General features: G+C 45.4%; 1 protein-coding gene and 1 long non-coding RNA gene across 6 annotated transcripts in view; one reads left to right on the top strand and one right to left on the bottom strand.

The window, feature by feature from the left end:
• Positions 1 to 19,597, bottom strand: part of ARHGAP24 (Rho GTPase activating protein 24) — a 408,313-nt gene that overhangs the window by 213,899 nt on the left and 174,817 nt on the right. The window lies entirely within an intron of this gene.
• LOC310686041 lies at positions 969 to 18,597 on the top strand. Of its 2 annotated transcripts, none has more exons than XR_014515671.1 (3): positions 969 to 1,402; positions 14,973 to 15,136; positions 17,153 to 18,597. It is a non-coding gene; the product is annotated as an uncharacterized lncRNA (long non-coding RNA). The 2 variants fall into 2 exon arrangements; XR_014515672.1 differs by lacking the exon at positions 969 to 1,402 and adding an exon at positions 12,426 to 12,504.

The raw sequence follows: 19,597 nt of genomic DNA, 5'->3' as shown, positions 1-19,597 counted from the left end.
CCCTAATTTCAAATCATAGCAAGCTCCACCCTCTCCACTATTAAACTTTGCCAGAGGCTCTTAACCTCCTGCTGCCTGCTGTATTTATTTACTCAGTGACAGCCATGCACTCTGCTAGTGTCAAAGCCAAGAGGGTAACAAGATCTTTTAATTAAAGTTATATTGGGGGGATTAAGATTTATCGCAGCAGCTGCAGTATGCCAAATGAGAGGCTGTGCAACACGTGATGTTTCCGTGTACATGAAAATGGATTTCTTCATTCACATATGCATGGAGAGGCAGGGCATGTCCCCTCATTCGTTCACCCTCCTACTCTAGGGGGGACGTGAAGAATCACAACGCTAGCAAATTCACACTGATTAAACGTGGATAACCTGCCTCATAAAGCCAACATGCTTAAGTCTAATTAATGCATGAAGGGGTTAATGCCATAGCGTAAGCTGTCCTGCCAAGATTAGTTCACCTTGATAAAATACCTTGGTATTTCCACTACCACACCATGTGCATCTTTGTACCCATTACTTGAACTGCATCGCAAAATTCAGAGAAGTGCACATTTCAAGGGATGGTTGTTTCAGTTCAAACCTTGTTCAGAAAGTGTGGACGAGACAAGCATATCTTTCAATGCAAACAGAATCAAATTCCTCCCACAGCCCAAATCTGGTACCGTTGTTTTTAAACCAACCGGTTATAGGAAGAGAAGAAGAAGAGTTTGGATTTGATATCCCGCTTTATCACTACCCCAAGGAGTCTCAAAGTGGCTAACAATCTCCTTTCCCTTCCTCCCCCACAACAAACACTCTGTGAGGTGAGTGGGGCTGAGAGACTTCAGAGAAGTATGACTACCCCAAGGTCACCCAGCAGATGCATATGGAGGAGCAGGGAATCGAACCCGGTTCACCAGATTACGAGTCCACTACTCTTAACCACTTACACCACGCTGGCTCTTATAGGTACTGAATGCCTTAGAAATTCTCCTTCGCTTCTTTCGGAGTGGTTCTGTCAGATCAAAGAACAGAGAGAGGGGACTCCTGTCAGTTTGAGGCAACCTCCCTCCATCCCTTCCTATCTCTCCTCGAAGGCAGCAGACTCGCCGGCTCTGTGCCAGGTTCTTCTGCCAAGGTCGAAGACAATAGCCGGCTCTGTCCTCCTGTGGAGCAGCCGTGCCAAATAGCAGCAGATGGCAGGGTCCAATACCGTAGTCATTGCGCCACAATTGGCAAGCTGAAAAGATCGACCTCCCTGGTTAATTTCCTCCCTCCAGTCTCCGCACTTAGGCTGCCAGAACCTGAGCTGAAGGGTCTGTGGCATTTTTCATAATTACCCCCAGAGAGAAGGTTTTCAAGAGCAGACTCTCCCCTTGGCCACAAATGGAGTATGGGCCGGCGAGAAAGCTGCTTCAGTAAGTATGTAGCACTTACAATTACAGATCATGGGAGCAGCAGACATCTGCCTAAAATCAATAGCTCCTTCCCTATTCCCAGGGAGTAAATCGTTCCTTTTAAAGGAAGAGTCGCCAGTTTTGCAGGCCCTCTGCGGTTGGTAGGGCTCCAATTACCTTTAAATGCTTCCAGCAAATGTCTCCCATTCTATGCTTTTGGTTTAAAAAGTTGCCCTCACATTTTCGTTTTCAAAGGCGGCAGGTACTACTGAATTGTTAAGACTAGACAGAGACTACAAGGCAATGCAGAGTTGATTGCCGTGGGCCCCAGAGCACACTAAAGAACATGTTGGACTGTGGCCTAAGTGCGTGTGCTGAGTTCTGAATTTATGTGTTCCTAACAACTTTCCAGATTAATCAGGACGACGACATGGCAATAAGAGAGCATGGTAACCAGTCTTGCAGCACACAAGATCAGTCTTAAATAAAATCACTCTCCATTCCTCCTTTCAAATCCCTTACAGATGAAATTCCTGAATCAAGCGGGACTGCAATGCTTAACCGATAAATTGATCTCTAAAAGCTTTCAACAGAAGAAAAGGTTGCCTGGATTAACTGGGTATGCACTGGCTTGGTCATGTACACAGAATGGAAAATGGCAGGATCCCCAAGGATCTGCTCTACGGGGAGCTGGCTTCAGGCACTGGGCAGACCAACTCTGTGTTACAAAGATGTCTGCAGATGTGTGCTGGGCCTGGGGGTAACCCGAGCAACGCGGTCCAGGTCTGGTCCCAAATCCAAGGGTTCCGCGAGGAGTCAGTGAGGCAGGAAACCAGGCAAGGTCAGGCACAGGATCACAGGCAGGTTCCGGCAAACAGGAATGTTGCTCCTGCAACCTGGGATGGGGTCCAGCAGCCTTTTATCTCTGTCGGGGTAATGGCCAGTCCTGATCCCCCGGTGACTCACCTCCCTGTCTCGCCCAAAGGCGAGCATTCCTCCTGCGAGTACTCAGGTTTCTCCTTCTCTCAGACCTCAGTCTCTGCAGCTTGGGAGATGTTGGTGGGTTAGTAGACCCAGAGGCCGCCTCAGCCTCTCCTGGCCCAACTGGTAGTGGAGCAGCTGTAAGTGATGGCCCAGCTGAAGGCAACAAGGTAATCCCCGCATCCGGAGCCAGGGCAGGCTCAGGCCCCTGACTCGGCCCAGCTGGTGCTTGTTGCAGGGGAACCTGTACAGACTGGGGCTCTTCAGAATCTGGCCCCAGACTAGGTTCAGCTGCCGCCTGAGGCAAAGGATCCGGTGCGGACTGAGACTCCTCTGGCTCCAAGTCCGAGCCCGAGTCCCAGGCCATCACAAGATGCAACATGAAGAATGGCAACATTAACCCTGCCATGTGGGGATCCCTTGCAGATGACCACAGTGCCTGGATGTAGACGGGTCGTATATCCACAGGAGTGACCAGAGGAGGAGTGACCACTAGGAGGACCACAGAGAGAAGAAACGCCATGGTGCATCTGCAGCAGCAGAACGAAAAGCCTTCATCTGCCCCAGTTGCAATAAAAAATCTCTCTCCCGGATCGGTCTCTACAGCCACAGCAGGCGCTGCAACCTCCCAACAGTTTGACTTCAGCCCAAAGGCATGCTCCTCCATCGTCTCCCGAGTCAGATGGATGCCAGCAATAATGTGTGTATGCATCCATCCCTTTTTAATGCATATATATTATATCTATATAACTTTTAAAAAACGTAAGAGCCTACAAGATCTTTTTCAGTTGATAAGGTCTGGCATGTGCCACTGAAAGCTAAGCATGCCCTGTTTGGGCAGATCCAGTTGTGGCATCATTGGGCCCATGCAAAGGTCACTTGAATGTCAACATTACCTGTGGACTAAGCAGTGTTTCAAGAGGAAGGATCATAGTTCAGTGGTAGAGTACATGTTTCGCTTGCAGAAGATTCTTGCTTCAATCCCTGGGATTTCTATGTATGGCTGGGAAAGACTTTGCCAATTAGTGTTGGCAATACTGAGCTAGATGAACCAGCCATCTGGCTTGGTATAAGGCACATCCTACACTCGAGTATGACCCTGGCAGAGACACATGCCTGACTGGCATGTTCTCTCCCTCCTGGTCTTTCGTTCAGGAGCTTCAAAAGCTTTCTTCTGCCCGAACATCACAGCGACCGATACCAACAGACATCGACACACTTAGGGATCCACAGAGTCTTCGCAGCTTGTGTAACAGACCTCAGCAACTCAACATTTTGGCTAATCTACTTTATTAACATATAAACACACATGGAGCACTGCAACATGGCTCCCTCTCTCTCTAGCACCAGACAGCAAAGAGAAAGAACAAAGGACAATAGTCCCACTTCACAGAACACAGTAACACAAACATCCTGCCTCCGTCACTTCCCACTCTGTGGAATCAAAACATAAACTGTCATGTGATAGACAAAAATCCCATGACTGCAATCATGGAGCAGGAATTCTAACACTATGTTCCTAACTGTCTATGCCATGAGTCGGCAAACTAAGGCCCGCGAGCCGGATCATGTCCAATTGCCTTCAGGATCTGGCCTGCGGACAGTCTGTGGATCAGTGTGGGGATTCTGTTTGTTCGGGCTGGGCTGCACCATTTTCCCCCCTGCACCATTCTGTCCCGTCCCCCCACACACATACACACTGCGGCGGTGCCTCCTTCCTCCCTCCTCCTGGCTTCTCCCCGCCCTGCCTAGAGGAGGAAGGGGGCTGGGCTGAGCAGGCTGAGCATCATTTTAAGCAGCCCCTCTCCAGAGCCAGCCCTTTCATGCAGCCCATCTACCCTCCATTGCCACCCTAGTGCTCCTGTGAGCCAGAGAGTGGAGCGGATGAGCTCGCTCTGCCTACTCACGAGAAGCAGCAGCAGCGGTAGCGGCCCCTGGGAAGGTAAGCACAGCGGATGGGGCTAGGGCTGGGGGCTGGGGAGGAGGACTACCTGCCCCCCTTGCCTCTTTTTCCAGCCCCTCCCCCTCAGTGCTGCTTCTCCGGTCTGCCACAAGGTCTGAGGGACAGCCCGTGGCTAAAAAAAATTGCCAACCCCTGGTCAAGGCTGTGCAATGTTTGCCTGTCAGCACTGCCACCAAAAGTATATGATGTTCGTGTAAATAAGCTTGCATACTCTGCAAGAAGCTCACCCTTAGATCTCACCTACATGAGATAATGTGAAGACTAAACCTTAATCCTAGGAAAGGATGGGAATCCAGATTCTGACTGGTGAAGAAAAGACCATTCCTTGTCATCCATAGCTGAGGTTTGGTCTTTCGTGTTTTCTGAAGGCAGGTTTGTTGGATTCCGGCTGTACCGTTGGCGAGGAACCTCCAGATGTTGGGCTAGATACAGCTCCCTATCTAGTTCACTGGCATTTCTCCAGGTTCCATGTCTTCTCCTTGGCCCCCTGTGTAATTTCTGATCAGATGAGTATGGGGTGGAGTGAGCAGATTGCAGGGAAGGTTAATGGCGGCTGAAATATCCCAGTTTAGGACTTCAAGACTGTAGGCAACATACAGGGAAAACCAGCTGATCTGCATGCCTTTGCTCAGCAGGTAGCTGGACATTAGTGGCTCCATGCAGTGAAGAGAGCCCAGGCATAGCATCACAGATCCATTCCTTGTTGTTTAAAAAAGGGAAAGACGGAGGAAAGAAAACAGTGTGCTTGCATATCAATGAATGACCAAGAGGTATGACTGTTAGCAGTACTCCTGCTAGCAGCAGCTGCCTAATCCATAATATAATAAAAAGAATTGATGATGACAATGACAATGACAACAATGTTTTCCTCTCCAAACCCATCCTATAGCAACAAAAGGTTTCCATTTATTTCACTAGGAGACAGGGATTGACAAATCTGTGGATTTAAATCAGGCATCCTCAACCTGAGGCCCTCCAGATGTTTTGGCCTACAACTCCCATGATCCCTAGCTAACAGGACCAGTGGTCAGGGATGATGGGAATTGTAGTCCTAAACATCTGGAGGACCAAAGGTTGGGGGTGCCTGATTTAAATTGTCTCAGTTTCTCATTTTTTCAGTCTTAAATTTGGGTCTCCACATTTCAGCAGCAAATTGAATAATAATAATAATAATAATAATAATAATAATAATAATAGTAGTAGTAGTAGTAGTAGTAGTAGTAGTAGTAGTAGTAGTAAGCCACATGGAAATTTTCCTGCATTTTAGTATGAATTTCTCCCAATAAACACATTTTTTAATGCACTCTTTGACTAATACACATATTTTTGGAAGCATTTTCCAGATCATAATGCATTTTTGATGCATTTTCACGAATCTATTCGTTTTTATGCACACTTTCCCCTAACGTATGCATTTTTTGCAAATATTGGTAAAATTTGGAGAATTCTGAAAGATCGCTGTGTTTTGGTTTTTGCATTGTTTTGCAATGTTTGGTAGGTTCCTCTTTAAATGTGAACTGATTCAAATCTCTTCCCCATCCATACTCAGAGAGGACAGAAATCAGGGAATATCTCAATATGGATTTTTATCAATCTGGCCTGCTCTTGTGAATGCTTTTTCAGAATCCTTAACAGAATCCCCCCCCCCCGCTATCCTTTCTTCTGCTTCTCTCAGATGAATACCTGCCTAGAGTATTCATGCCTTTTCTTTTCCAAAAGCAAAGCACCAGCCACCTATTCACATGCAGAGTTTTAATCTGTGCTGCTCCAAGATGCAATCAAAAGCTTGCTCACCTCATTAGTTATGAGGAGACCTTATGGTCCACAGCATTGTGAAAACTTGTAGGAAGTGAGAATATGACTTCCATTCATGGTTTCAGGATGCATCCTACCACCTACTTACGTTGGAGGAAGCTCAGTTTAACTCTACCAGTGAGCCACTCTTACAAGAGACATGGAGCAGTTACCATCTTTCTTATCTCTATTTTACCACGGCATGTGGTGCAGAATCAGCGCACAGTGCATTGTCCCACCCCATTGTAGAAAGTCAGTGATGTGAGGCAGGAGCAAGGCAACATTCATGAATATATCCAAAAATACATAGATATTTAAATATGAAGGTTCATGTGGTTCTTCAAGAAGATCAAGGATTTGGAACCCAAGCCTTATGAGGAATGGTTGAAAGAGCTGAGAATGTTTTGCCTCAAAAAGAGAAGATATGATGGCCATGTTCAAATATCTCAAGGGCTGTCACGTGGAAGAGGGAACAAGCCTGTCTTCTCCAGGGTATGACTTGAACCAATGGCTTCAAGTTGCAAGGAAGGAGATTCCAACTAAACATCAGGAAAAACTTTCTGACGGTAAGAGCTGTTTGACAGTGGAACAGTCTCCCTCAGGAGTTTGTGGACTCTTCTTCCTTGGAGGTTTTCAAACAGAGGTTGGATGGTCATCTGTCTTGGATGCTTTAGCTGAGATTCCTGCATTGCAAAGGGTTGGACTATATGGACCTTGAGATCTCTTCCAGCTCCAAGAGTCTATGATTCTAGGGCAGCCTTTCTCAACCTGTGGGTCCCCAGATGTTGTTGAACTACAACTCCCATCACCCCTAGGCCAGAGCTCAGGGGTGATGGGAGCTGTAGTCCAACAACATCTGGGGACTCACAGGTTGAGAGCCACTGTTCTAGGGTATCTTGGAAAATAGCATGGCTGGTTAGCTGGAACCCTGATCAGGAGCAATGATGGTGGTGGTGATGCAAATTCATAAGGGGTGGAGAGGGAAATTAAATTAATTTTCCATTTAAAAGTGAACTTACCTAATTCACACTTTCAGAAACAATATGCCAACTGAAGCACAGCTATCCTTTGAAATTCTCACTTCTCCAAACTTTGCAGTACAGATCTCCAGCCAAGCAGAGGTTCAATGGCCACATGTAATGGATGCTTTAGTTGAGATTCCTGGATTGCAGAAGGCTGGACTGGATGACCCTTGGGTTCCTTTCCAAACTCTATAATTCTACGATTCTATGATTCATGCATATCTATTTCCCAAGTTAATGCAGAAGAAGGAAGTAACAGAATTGTGAATGGACACATATGAAAGTGACATGGTTTAGAAATAGAGCCATCAGTCCAGAAGTCACAGATTTACTTGAACTTCTGGAGGAAAAACAGCAAAAAGAATGATAGCTCATGACAGAAGGACCTGGTGGCATAATTATGGCCATTTCTGATAATGGGAAATGGAGACCGTAATACAACAAAATGTCCTATGGCCACGCAAGAAGAACCTCCCTGCTCACCGTGTGAGACATCACAGGCAAAATTAGTTCAACTGAAGTAACATCAATGCCCTTGAGGTTTCCTGCTCCTGACAACTAATGAAGAGGCACTGCTGACTGTCAGGGAGTGGTGTGGGAGGCATTCATCTTTGTGGCAGAAGCAATTAAATCCACCAGGTTCTCTGAGCACGATGCGCATGGAAGGAGTTAAAGCCTCAGCCTTTGTTGTCCTGCAAAAGTTGGCGACGTGTGAGGATAAGCATCTATGATGTGCCCAAAATGCACAGGCACCCCTTGATAGTTTCTTGAAAGGGTGGAGCAGTAGGGACCCACATATTTGTATAATGATACTATTGTGTCGCTGGCATCCGTCTGTCTCGAGAGACAATGGATTGCGTCTTTGGGGGTGAAGTCAAACTGCTGTATTAGAAGAAGAAGAAGAGTTTGGATTTGATATCCCGCTTTATCACTACCCAAAGGAGTTTCAAAGCAGCTAACATTCTCCTTTCCATTCCTCCCCCACAACAAACACTCTGTGAGGTGAGTGGGGCTGAGAGACTTCAAAGAATTGTGACTGGTCCAAGGTCACCCAGCAGCTGCATGTGGAGGAGCAGGGAAGTGAACCCGGTTCACCAGATTACGAGTCTACCGCTCTTAACCACTACACCACACTCCACAGGTACATTAATGTGCAGTGATCAGAAGTGGCTTTCTTGGTGGGGCAGAGCTCCTACATGAGCTTTGCAGCAGTCATGGCTAACTTAAATGCATTGATTTCAATAGGTCTGCTCTGAGTAAGACTTAGATGCCACTCAATATAATGTGAATGCTTATGTATCACATTAAATGCAGGACGCGGGTGGTGCTGTGGTCTAAACCACTGAGCCTAGGGCTTGCTGATCAGAAGGTCGGTGGTTTGAATCCCCGCGACGGGGTGAGCTCCCATTGCTCTGTCCCAGCTCTTGCCAACCTAGCAGTTTGAAAGTACACCAGTGCAAGCAGATAAATAGGTACCGCTGCGTCGGGAAGGTAAATGGCATTTCCGTGCACTCTGGCACTTGTCATGGTGTTCTGTTGCGCCAGAAGCGGTTTAGTCATGCTGGCCACATGACCTGGAAAGCTGTCTGTGGACAAATGCTGGCTTCCTCGGCTTGAAAGTGAGATGAGTGCCGCAACCCCATAGTCACCTTTGACTGGACTTAACCACCCAGGGGTCCTTTACCTTTACCTATATATCACATGCTGCTATTTTGAAGGTGGGTTGTTTCTGAACAGTAGGGGAGACTGTTGGTTTTATGAAATAAGACCCCCATCATGAGCCAAAAGAAAACTATCTTGCTTTGCTTGGATATGTAGAAACTCTCTGAGGAGGATTTTAGTTTAAAAACTAACAGACCATCACATCTGACATGGTAATTACTCATTAAACCCTTTGTGCCAAAACCCGCCCCATTTCCCCCTTTCTCACATTTTGAGCTCAGCAGAAATGAAGAGAGTTTGTGTCTTGAGAAATGATGTCTGGAAAGCCTCTCAAAAAATAATTCAGCACATCATACCCATATTCCGCAGGCCAGATTGCAGCATTTTGCATATCCTGCAATTAACCATCATTTTAGAAACATATGTCTTCTCAATCACATAACCTTCTGCTCTGATACTATCCTGGCATCCAGTTCCTAAACACATTGGATGCAACCCAGACAAAGTTAGGCTTGCTTACTGTAAGTCTCCCTGAAATGATACGAATGGATCTTGCAGTCAAATCTCAGGCATGTCTCCTCATGGGGGGGAAAGCCCAATAACTTCAGTGGGGCTAACTCCAAAGTATGTGCATATATAGGACTGAAAACTTAAATTGCAAACTGGGATTTTTAACATCCCGCTGGTTCAAATGGGACCTAAATATTCATCATCTTCACTGGACTGAGTTAATTACGAAGTAGGGATGGGAAAACTGAAGCCTTCCAGATGTTGCCACAACTGCCACCACCCTATTGGCCATGACGACTGGGGCTTCATTGTGGTCACAGAGCATGGGTGAGGAACCTGTGGCCCTCCAGATGTTGTTGGACCCCATCAGGCCCAGAGAGCACAGCCACGGGTCAGGGATGATAGGAGTTGATGTCCATCAACATCTAGGAAGGCCCCAGTTTATCCTCACCTGTTATAGGTTGCCATGCAGAAGACATTATGATATCTCCAGCTCGTGAAACGAAGCCTGCATTAATTTGTTAAGGCTCCGTGGCTTAACATTTTAACTAAACCACCAAGGAGCCGTCATGATACCAACAGCAAACTGCTACTTCATGTTACAACTGTGCTGCAACTAGAAAAGGCCCCAGGTGTTCACCATTTCACAGATTACTCAGAGAATATACACAAGCGAAAACATCCCGCCAGTTTCCTTTCCCCTCCGCCCCCCCCGCCCCCCCCCCCCGATGAGAGCCTCAAGAAGCTCGCCGATTCTTCCCAGTGAAATTGAAATTTCAAAAGTGAATGTGGCGTCTTGGGAGAGAGACGTTGCTAGGATGAGGAAATGAAAACACGCCGCACCAGTGGGAACAACACAATTTGATATCAGTCTGTGACTACAAGAGCCAGAGCAGTAGAAAGATTAAGAAGAAAAACACTATCTAAAGCCCACCTGGCAATCGCTCGCGAGAGCTCTCGGTAGCCGGGTGGTGTCAAATGTTTTTTAAAGTGTGCTCCCCCCCTCCCCACTCTCTTCTATCCATCCTGCCTAATGAAAAAAGCATTTTGATAGATCTCACAATGCTTTGAATTGCTCGTTTTTACAGCGGAGGTGATTTAGCAGCAGGCTGTGGAGGTTGGAAGCAAGCCATGGGAGGGAGCCTGTGCCATTTTTATTCCTTCACTATGGAACTTTCCAAGTAGCCCAGGGAAAGTAATGAATACTGATCTGATGATAAGCGAGTTCTCTTCTCTAGGAGGAAAGTGACTCCACACAGCAAGACCTATCAAGCCTGAAACAGCTAAGGGTGCAGCTACCTGGGGAAGGGCTGTGGCTCAGTGCTAGAGCATCTTCTTGGCTTACAGAAGGTCCCAGAATCAATCCCATGGCCTATGGGCTGGTTCGCCAGCTGCAGCCCCCTTTGAACAAATATTATTTGTCCACAGTACTTCATGTTCTGCTAACTTCCAGCTTGGATTACTGCAGTGTACTCTACATGGGGCTTCCCTTGAAAAGGGTTTCAACTGGTCCAAAAGGCAGCAGGGTTTCCATTCAGAATGCACAGAACTCCCGTCCTAAAACATTGGCTTGCTGTTCACTCCCAGGCCCGATTCAAGGTGCTCACATTAGTGTTTAAAGCCTTAAGCAACTTAGGCCCCAAACATACGCAAGACCACCTCCTTCCCTGCAGACCATCCTGGGTGTTAAGATCAGCAGAGCAGGCCCTCAGAAGATGTTCTTCTGTGTAGAAGTTGTGGAATTCCCTCCCCAGAGAGGTGCATCTGGCTTCTTCACTATACAGTGGTACCTTGGTTCTCAAACTTAATCCGTTCTGGGAGTCCGTTCGACTCCCGAAACCGTTCGGGGGGAAATACATGGCTTCCAAATGGCTGCAGAAGCTTCCTGCACTCAAACGGAAGCCACGTTGGACATTCAGCTTCTGAAAAACGTTCGCAAACCAGAATTCTGGGTTTGCGACATTCAGGAGCCAAGCCATTCAAGTACCAAGGTACCACTGTACAGCATTTGGCAAATGCTGAAGATTCATCTCTTTATCCTGGCCTTTGAGGCCCGAGATGTGTGTTTGGGAAGCCCAGCCTATTCCTGCGGTGGTACTCTGGTTTAACTGTTTTTAAAATTTCCATTTTAATTTTTCGTAACCTGCCCTAGGACCTGCTGGGGAAGGGCGGGCAAATTTTTTTAATCATCATCATCTTCCCTAGCATTTCCCCGCAGGGCTGGGAAAGGCTTCTGACTGAAGCCCTGGACAGCCACTTGGCAGTCAGTGTAGACAGTACTGAACTGCATAGACCAGTGGTCTGACTCAGTATAAGGCAGCTGCCCATGTTTCTACTTGAAGTACTACTTGCTTTTATGTGAATTGGCCCACCAGCTGCTGCATTCACCTTGTCTATGTCATGGCCTTCTAGGTCAAAACTGGTGGTGACAGGCAAAAGGGCATGTGTTGGTTCCTGCCCCAAGAGATTAGGTTGCCCTCCTCTTTGTGTTTGTACTGATAGCAACTGAAGACACTCCCTTTAAAACAGAGGTCAGCAAACTTTTTCAGCAGGGGGCCGGTCCACTGTCCCTCAAACCTTGTGGGGGGCTGGATTATATTTTGAAAAAAAATTATGAATGAATTAAAACAACCCAGGCATTTTAAATAAAAGCACACATTCTACTCATGTAAGAACACCAGGCAGGCCCCACAAATAACCCAGAGATGCATTTTAAATAAAAGGACACATTCTACTCATGTAAGAGTAGAAGATTTAGAAGGCGATTGGGCCAGATCCGGCCCCAGGGCCCTGGTTTGCCTACCTATGTTTTAAAACGAGCTTTTGATTCTGCTGCTACTTAACGAATTGATCCAGAATTTTGTTACAATAATAAAAAAGTAACAAATATGTAAAACCTGAAACACTAATACACCATCACATTGATGTAGCACAGGTGGCATATTAGACCAGGAGCTGCACAGCATTCAAAGACAGAGAAGATGTTTCATGCTGGGGCAGCAAAGCTGGTCAGGACCACGGAGAGCTCCAAGTCAACAGCATGTTCCTATGCAATCTTTGAACCAGCACCTGTAGAAGCCTTTGGTTCCAAAGGCTCAGGCTTTGATTCTATGTTTCCTAGAGCTATGGCAGGTTGGTGTGTCAACTTCTGTCTGCCAGCCTTAGAATGAGTGGATTGCTGATGTCCAGAAGTAGGTTCAGAGTCCTGAACCTGATCCAGCTCTTTAGCTGGAGTCTCTGCAGCCTCCAACTCTGTGTCATGATTGCTGCTGGCCTCTAGTATTATATCAGGGAGTGAATCTCTCACTCAATCATAATGCCTGGCAATGCGAGCTTCTCTTGGCATCACCTCTTCCTCCCCTTTACCCAACCAGTCAGGAAACAGGGCCATGTTTTCTAGGAAACAGTGGTGCTTCTGGGATACGATACGATAATCTTTATTGTCATTGTCCCATACAGAACAATGAAATTGAAAATCTACATCAGACATTCAGAAACCAACAAGCCTGCTATCCCAGCTATCCCAGCCTGGTTAGCTCCCTAAAAACTCTGATACCTCATAATTAAATACAATATACTCCCACAGAGACTACCTTACACTGCATTTAAAACCAAAATCGCATTTGAATAGAAACAAGTTTCTCAGGCGGCTAGTCCTAGTCTTTATAACCCTGTACCTTCTTCCAGAAGGCAGAAACTGAAAGAGATCACTTCCGGGGTGCGCACTATCCTTCACTATCTTTGCAGCATTCTTATGACACCTGGAGGCATAGATTTGATCTAAGGTGGGAAGAGTGCACCCAATTATTCTCTCCGTAGTCTTTACAACCCCGGACAGCATTGTTTTTCCCCTGACTGTGTAGCTCCCAAACAACACACACAGACCATAAGTTAATACACTCTCAATAGTACAATGGTAAAATGCCATCAACAGGTCCTTTGAGAGATTATTTTTCCGGAGGATTCTCAGAAAATTATCCTCATGCCTACTTGGGTTGCCTTAGGAAATCGTGCAAAGTGTTAATATGCCCTCACATCCTAGATAACACAGGGTGGCATCCAGTTGAACAATTATGCTAGTGCAAGGACTTACTGCTGTGCCATAGAGCTTGCCACCCCTCTTCTCTCCCCCGAGCAGCCCTTAAACTTGTTCCTACCATTCACTTCCTTTTTCTTTTTCCTAGTTTCCAAAAGCGTTCTCCCTTCTTTCTACATATTTCCAGGACATCTGGAAAGAGCAATGCTTTATTTCAACAAATATAAGCTGATTTCTAAAGTGCCTTTGCCTGGTTGTAAGGCTTGGGTGATAGAGTAGGTGTGGGGAGTTTTAACAGCTATCTGAGAAGAAACTGGTGGACTTCTGTTATGTGTTTGCGAACATGTACAGCACACTAAAGTCAGAAAGTACCTACTTTCGCTTGCTTTTCAGAAGAGTTTCGTCTAGTGTAGTTGTTTCTTTAAAAAATCATAACCTTATTTGAGAGTAATTCCATCAAAAACAGTGTGGCTTACTTTCACAATAGGCCTTTATAAGATTGGGAGCTCTCATTCAGGGTAAAAACTGAAGCAGGACAGTACTTTGCCTTTTCTGTACCCATCACCATTTCTGGCACCATACACCATCAAAATAATAATAATAATAATAATAATAATAATAATAATAATAATAATAATTTATACCCCAGCCACTCTGGGTGGCTTCCAACAAAATACAGTAGTCTGTTAAACATTAAAAGCTTCCCTAAACAGGGCTGCCTTCAGATATATTTTAAAGAGAAGGTAGCTGCTTATTTCCTTCACATCTGAAGGTTCCACAGGGTGGGTGCCACTACCAAGAAGGCCCTCTGCCTGGTTCCCTGTAACTTGGCTTCTCGCAGCAAGGGAACCAACAGAAGGCCCTCAGAGCTGGACCTCAGTGTCTGGGCAGAACGATGGGAGTGAGACGCTCCTTAAGGTATACTGCGACATGCAAGCCCAATCATTGATCCTTGAGGGAATGTGGCCCTCAACATAAAAAGGTTGTCTGCCTGCCTCAAGAAGCAGGTGATGAGGAAGAGCTCTGCCTGAACTAAAGAGCAGCTGCCATTAAATAGTCTGATCTAGTATAAGGGAACTTTCTATGTACCATCCAAGACACACTTTCCCGAGATTCCCACTGAATTTGACAGCACAGAATTTGAGTAGAAATTTTATTAATGTATTTATGAGATTTCTCACCATAAGGTCCCAGAGAAGGTTACAGTAATAAAAATATGCAATTATAAAACCAATGAAACTGTTACCATGCATAGGATTGCACAGTAATCGGGCAACCCTTTGCAAACTTAAACTGCATTCCTACATTAAGCCGCATTGAACACAGTGCAACATGAATAGGATTGCACTGTCAAACTGAAAAGTCATACTTTTTTTTTACAATACGCTACTGATAAATCAAGAAGTCAGTTTTTGAAAGTGTTTTGAATATGTTGAAATCCAAATAAATTTGTATTATGTAAACCACCTAGAAAGTTAATATATTTTATTAGATGAGGTGGGGAAAGGACACAAGTTTTCTTTTTTAATCTAACTGGCTATTTAAAAATGTAAATACAATTGTACATACATAGTTAATCGCACAGAATGGCCATCAACATATTTCTCTCTTTTGTATCCCCAGACACAGAATTCAAATATCACGCCACAATCCTACTCCCCCTCGCATTTTCAGAATAATTTGCATGCATTGCCAACAAAGAAGCAAGAACGAGGGAGAAATGTTTTTGAAGCTGCCTACAGATTTAACATACAGATGCCAGATTGTCCCCAGTTGCCTTTGGAATGGTAAGGGATACCTCAACCTTTGTTGTATACACAGTGAGGAATTATCAGGCTAAAAAAAACAAGTTTCGGTGCTCTGTCGCCGCAATAAAATACACTCAGTTTGAGTTCTGCCTTTTTGTAAAATAAAGCAATGGTACGATTCAGTCCTGCATGAGTACTTACAACTAAGACCCCCACCATTGCAACTAGGATTTGGGTTTCCCCCTCTCATTTTGAGCTGGAGAGACCCATGCCATATTACAAATTACTTCCAAATGTGCCCCCCCCTCCCCACTTCCATAAGTGGTGTAACAAGGGTGGTCTCCCCCACAACTGGTGCAATATGTCAGCAAGGCAGACACAGAGATCACTGAGAAATGGTGATTTCCTTAGGATTCCTCACACCAGGAGTTGCTGCTTTAGAAGAAGCAGAAACAACAACAAACAGAAGGGTGAGAAGAGTTTGGATTTGATATCCCGCCTTTCACTCCCTTTAAGGAGTCTCAAAGCGGCTAACATTCTCCTTTCCCTTCCTCCCCCACAACAAACACCCTGTGAGGTGAGTGGGGCTGAGAGACTTCAAAGAAGTGTGACTGGCCCAAGGTCACCCAGCAGCTGCATGTGGAGGAGCGGAGACACGAACCCAGTTCCCCAGATTACGTGACTACCACTCATAACCACTACACCACACTGGCTCTCCCTTGTGGTGTCACAGCTACTAGGAAAGTAAGTGGTTGCCCGGGGTGGGTGGAAGGAAATAATAATAATAATAATAATAATAATAATAATAATAATAATTTTTATTTATACTCCGCCCTTCCCGGTTCAAAAACCGGGCTCAGGGCAGCTAACAACAAATTTAAAACACTTAACTATAAAAGCAGCATAAAATACAGTATAAAAACATGAATAACAATAAAATTCAAAAATAAAAAATCAATTTATGGGAAATAAGCATTAGATAATCCCCAGGGCTAGCTGGCTGAATTGGTCCTACTTGGGCCAGCGAGGAGGCCAGGGGAGAATTAGCTGTGGGGTCTCAGAGTGGGTAATCTTCATAAAAGGGGAGGGGGAGGGAAAAGAAGGGAAATAAAAGATCAGGCTGAGTTCAAATTAAAGGCCAGGTGGAATAGCCCTGTCTTACAGGCCCAACAGAAGGAGGTTAAATCCTGTAGGGCCCTAGTCTCATGGGACAGAGCATTCTGCCAGGTTGGAGCCATCATTGAAAAGGCCCTGGCCCTTGTGGAGGATAGTCTGACTTCCTACGGGCCCGGGACCTCTAAACTATGGTTATTCATGTACCTTAAGGTTCTCTGCAGGGCACAGCAGGAGAGGCGGTCCTGTAGATACGAGGGCCCTAAGCCACAAAGGGCTTTAAAGGTCAAGACCAGCACATTGAACCTGACCCTATACGCCAGCGGGAGCCAGTGCAACCGGTAAAGCACTGGGTGAATATGCTCCCATGGCAGGGACCCAGCGAGGAGCCTCGCTGCAGCATTCTGCACCCGCTGGAGTTTGTGGGACAGTTTCAAGGGCAGCCCTGCGTGGAGCAAATTACAGTAGTCAAGCCTGGAGGTGACCGTCGCATGGATCCCTGTGGCCAGGTTGGGGCGGGAAAGGTAAGGGACCAACTGAGAAGAGAAGAGTCCCGTCCTTCTCTAGCTTAAGTTAAATTTGTCTTGACTCAAGGGTGGTTGTTGTTGTTTAAGAGAAATGGGCACCATTGCATTCAGCATCACATTGACCCAGCAAGCCAAAAAGGGGGAGACTCTTGGAAAGAGAGCATGAAAAATCAAAACACAATGAAGGCTGGTCCATTTGGTGAGTGTGGGGCAGTACCCCACCAAACTCAGTCTGCCCACACTTGTTTGCCTTCTTGCTTTTAACCAATCCCTGGCCGTCAGCTTCCTCCTCTTCCTTATTCTCAGTGTCATAGAACTCAGCAAGGGGTGGTGGCAAAAGTAGACTTAATTGGCTCTGCCTCTCATTGGCTCCGGCTCCACCTAATGGTTAGTTCCTTGTCTTCTTCCCTTCTAGCTCCAATGGGCACCAGCCACCTCTGAACACCTACACTGCTGCCATTCAAGATGCTTGCAAGGTAGAAATGAAACTAGATGCCGCAAGGATCGATGGGTGTCTTTGTATACATGGATTAAAATTGAAAGGGACTTCAAAGATCATCTTATCCTGTCCTGGCTGATGCAGGGAAATCTGTTGTATAGAACAGTATTTGTTGTAGGTTTCTTATTGGTGAAATATAAAGCCAATGGAAGAAGATGGGCAATGTTATTGTTGGAAGGATAACACTGCAAGATGTCCATTTGGATTCGAGCACAAAAATCTGGGAAGCAATAATCTTCTGCTACTTCCCAGTGCTACTGTTAGCAACAAATTGCTGGCCTGGATAGGTCATGGAGAAACATTCTCTTGTTACTACACCATTGGGATCAATAGGGGGCTTGCAAACAATATACCATACACAGGGGTAGTGAGAGAATGCCCATCTTTGCATTAATTTGATTTGTGCTTCCGTCAGTGGCTCCCGAAGTAAGCAAGGATGCTGTGAATCAGTGATTTTTTGTGGCGCCAGATGTAAGTGTCCCCAAGCAAGCAGCAAGCAGAGGGCAACTGGATGCGCAAACTTGTTTGACAATATAGCCAGCTGCACATGTGATACGCAACAATTATCCACAACTGCATTGTGAACATCATGGTTAAGTGTTCTCAGAGCACAGAAAGATGGAAATAAAAGAGATACATTCTGTGTATGGCTGAAAAAATAAAGGGTATTCCTGAATCAGACCGTGGCACTTTTTGAATATTTGGCTATCAATTTTCAAACCTCTAAATGCAGACATACTCTGAAATGTTTTCATCTACATTTCCCAAGCTAAGAGTAGTTGGGCAATTATGCCTGCTTTCAGAGATTTAGGAATATTGGCCCATTTGCTTTCCTGTCAAATTGGCAGTAAAAGAAAAAAGGAAGTAAATCTGGACAGAGGTTTGGGACGTTATGTGATGCATGTTCTTTTCTGCGTCAGCAGTTCCGGCATACAAAATGCTGCCGATACTCAGAACTGTATAAGAAGCCATGCTACATGCATGCTAGGCAAAACCCGAGCATTCGGGCTAGCCGCGTGAGTACTTTATATTTGTCAATAGTACCTGAAATCAGCTCAGCTGCTGTAGCTACACAAAACAGAAAACCCAGATTTATTTATGGCCTAGAGGCCCCAGGGGTTTTGCACAAACAGAAATGGGTTGATACTGATTGATGCACCAACCTGAGACTGCAAAACATGACGAAGTGTGCGAGAGCGATGGTGCAGCGACTGAAAGTACATTTCTAATTCTGGGCAAAAGGACTGGAGCCTCTGTGAGATGGAAGCTTAACAAAGGCAGCATTCCACAGGCAGTTCTTTTTAATCAAGAAAGGTATGGAAATTATTACTCTTAAGTGTGAAGATTAGATTCTCTCTAAGTGGATCTCAAGCCTTATTCAAACATCTACGCTACTTTTGAGATAGAGAAAGAGCTACATGGTGAGCTCTTTGGGCTGAATCGAAGAACCAATGCAGCAGCTGAGTCAGTACAGAGGTTTGCAAGAGCCAGGAGTGCTGTACACCCAACTTCTATCAAGTTTTATGCAGAGCTCTGCATAGCTGTCAAGCGTCCCTTATTTGGCGGGACAGTCCCTTATCCCAGCGCCATGTCCTGCTGCTGTCCCTTATTGATGAGGCTTCGTTTGGCTGCTGGCTGGGCTTTCTGCCTTTGGCTCAGAAGGGCTCAGAAGTTGAACATACCTGTGCCCGGAAAATCCCTTATTTTGGCTGCTGATCCCTTATTTTTGAGGCTGCTGGTCCCTTATTTTCAAATCTGTAAGTTGACAGCTATGGAGCTCTGTACAAATGGCCTCTTGATGTTCCTTACACTGTTTATGGGTAGAGAAACCAGGAGGACAATTTCCCTGCATTTCTCCAGTTGTCGCTTTGCTGCAACTGCGATGGCAACCTGGCTATCCTTTCTGTATTCTGCCACAGTTTCCCAGACATCATGCCAGCACATTTTGGGAAGGAAATAGTGGCCATCTGGTAGAGAATATTTGGGGGAAAGTGTGCAAAGTGGCATTTATATATTTATTTTAGGGGAGTGAGGGGAAAATAAAAATCACAGGAAAAAATGTGAGAAATTTCAACTGAGTCTAAGAACAACAACATTAAAAACACACTAATGTGCAATGTTATCAAACACTGAACTGGGGTTGCCAGAAAATAAAATAAAATGCTAATAGAATAAAATCCCAAACATGTTTCAACCAATGTTGCATCACGTTATCCTTTTTTAAATATCTTTTATGGATTGCACGTTATCCTTTTTTAATATTTTTTCTGGATTGGACTGAAAGTTCAGCAACAAGCAATGCACTTTTAACCCTGATGACACAACCCAGTTTGATCATCCTTTTTCCAGTAGACCCACAGT

The sequence above is a fragment of the Podarcis liolepis genome, assembly GCF_965112155.1.
Source record: "Podarcis liolepis genome assembly, chromosome: 9".
Lineage (NCBI taxonomy): Eukaryota > Metazoa > Chordata > Lepidosauria > Squamata > Lacertidae > Podarcis > Podarcis liolepis.
This window is presented reverse-complemented; position numbering and strand designations above follow the sequence as displayed.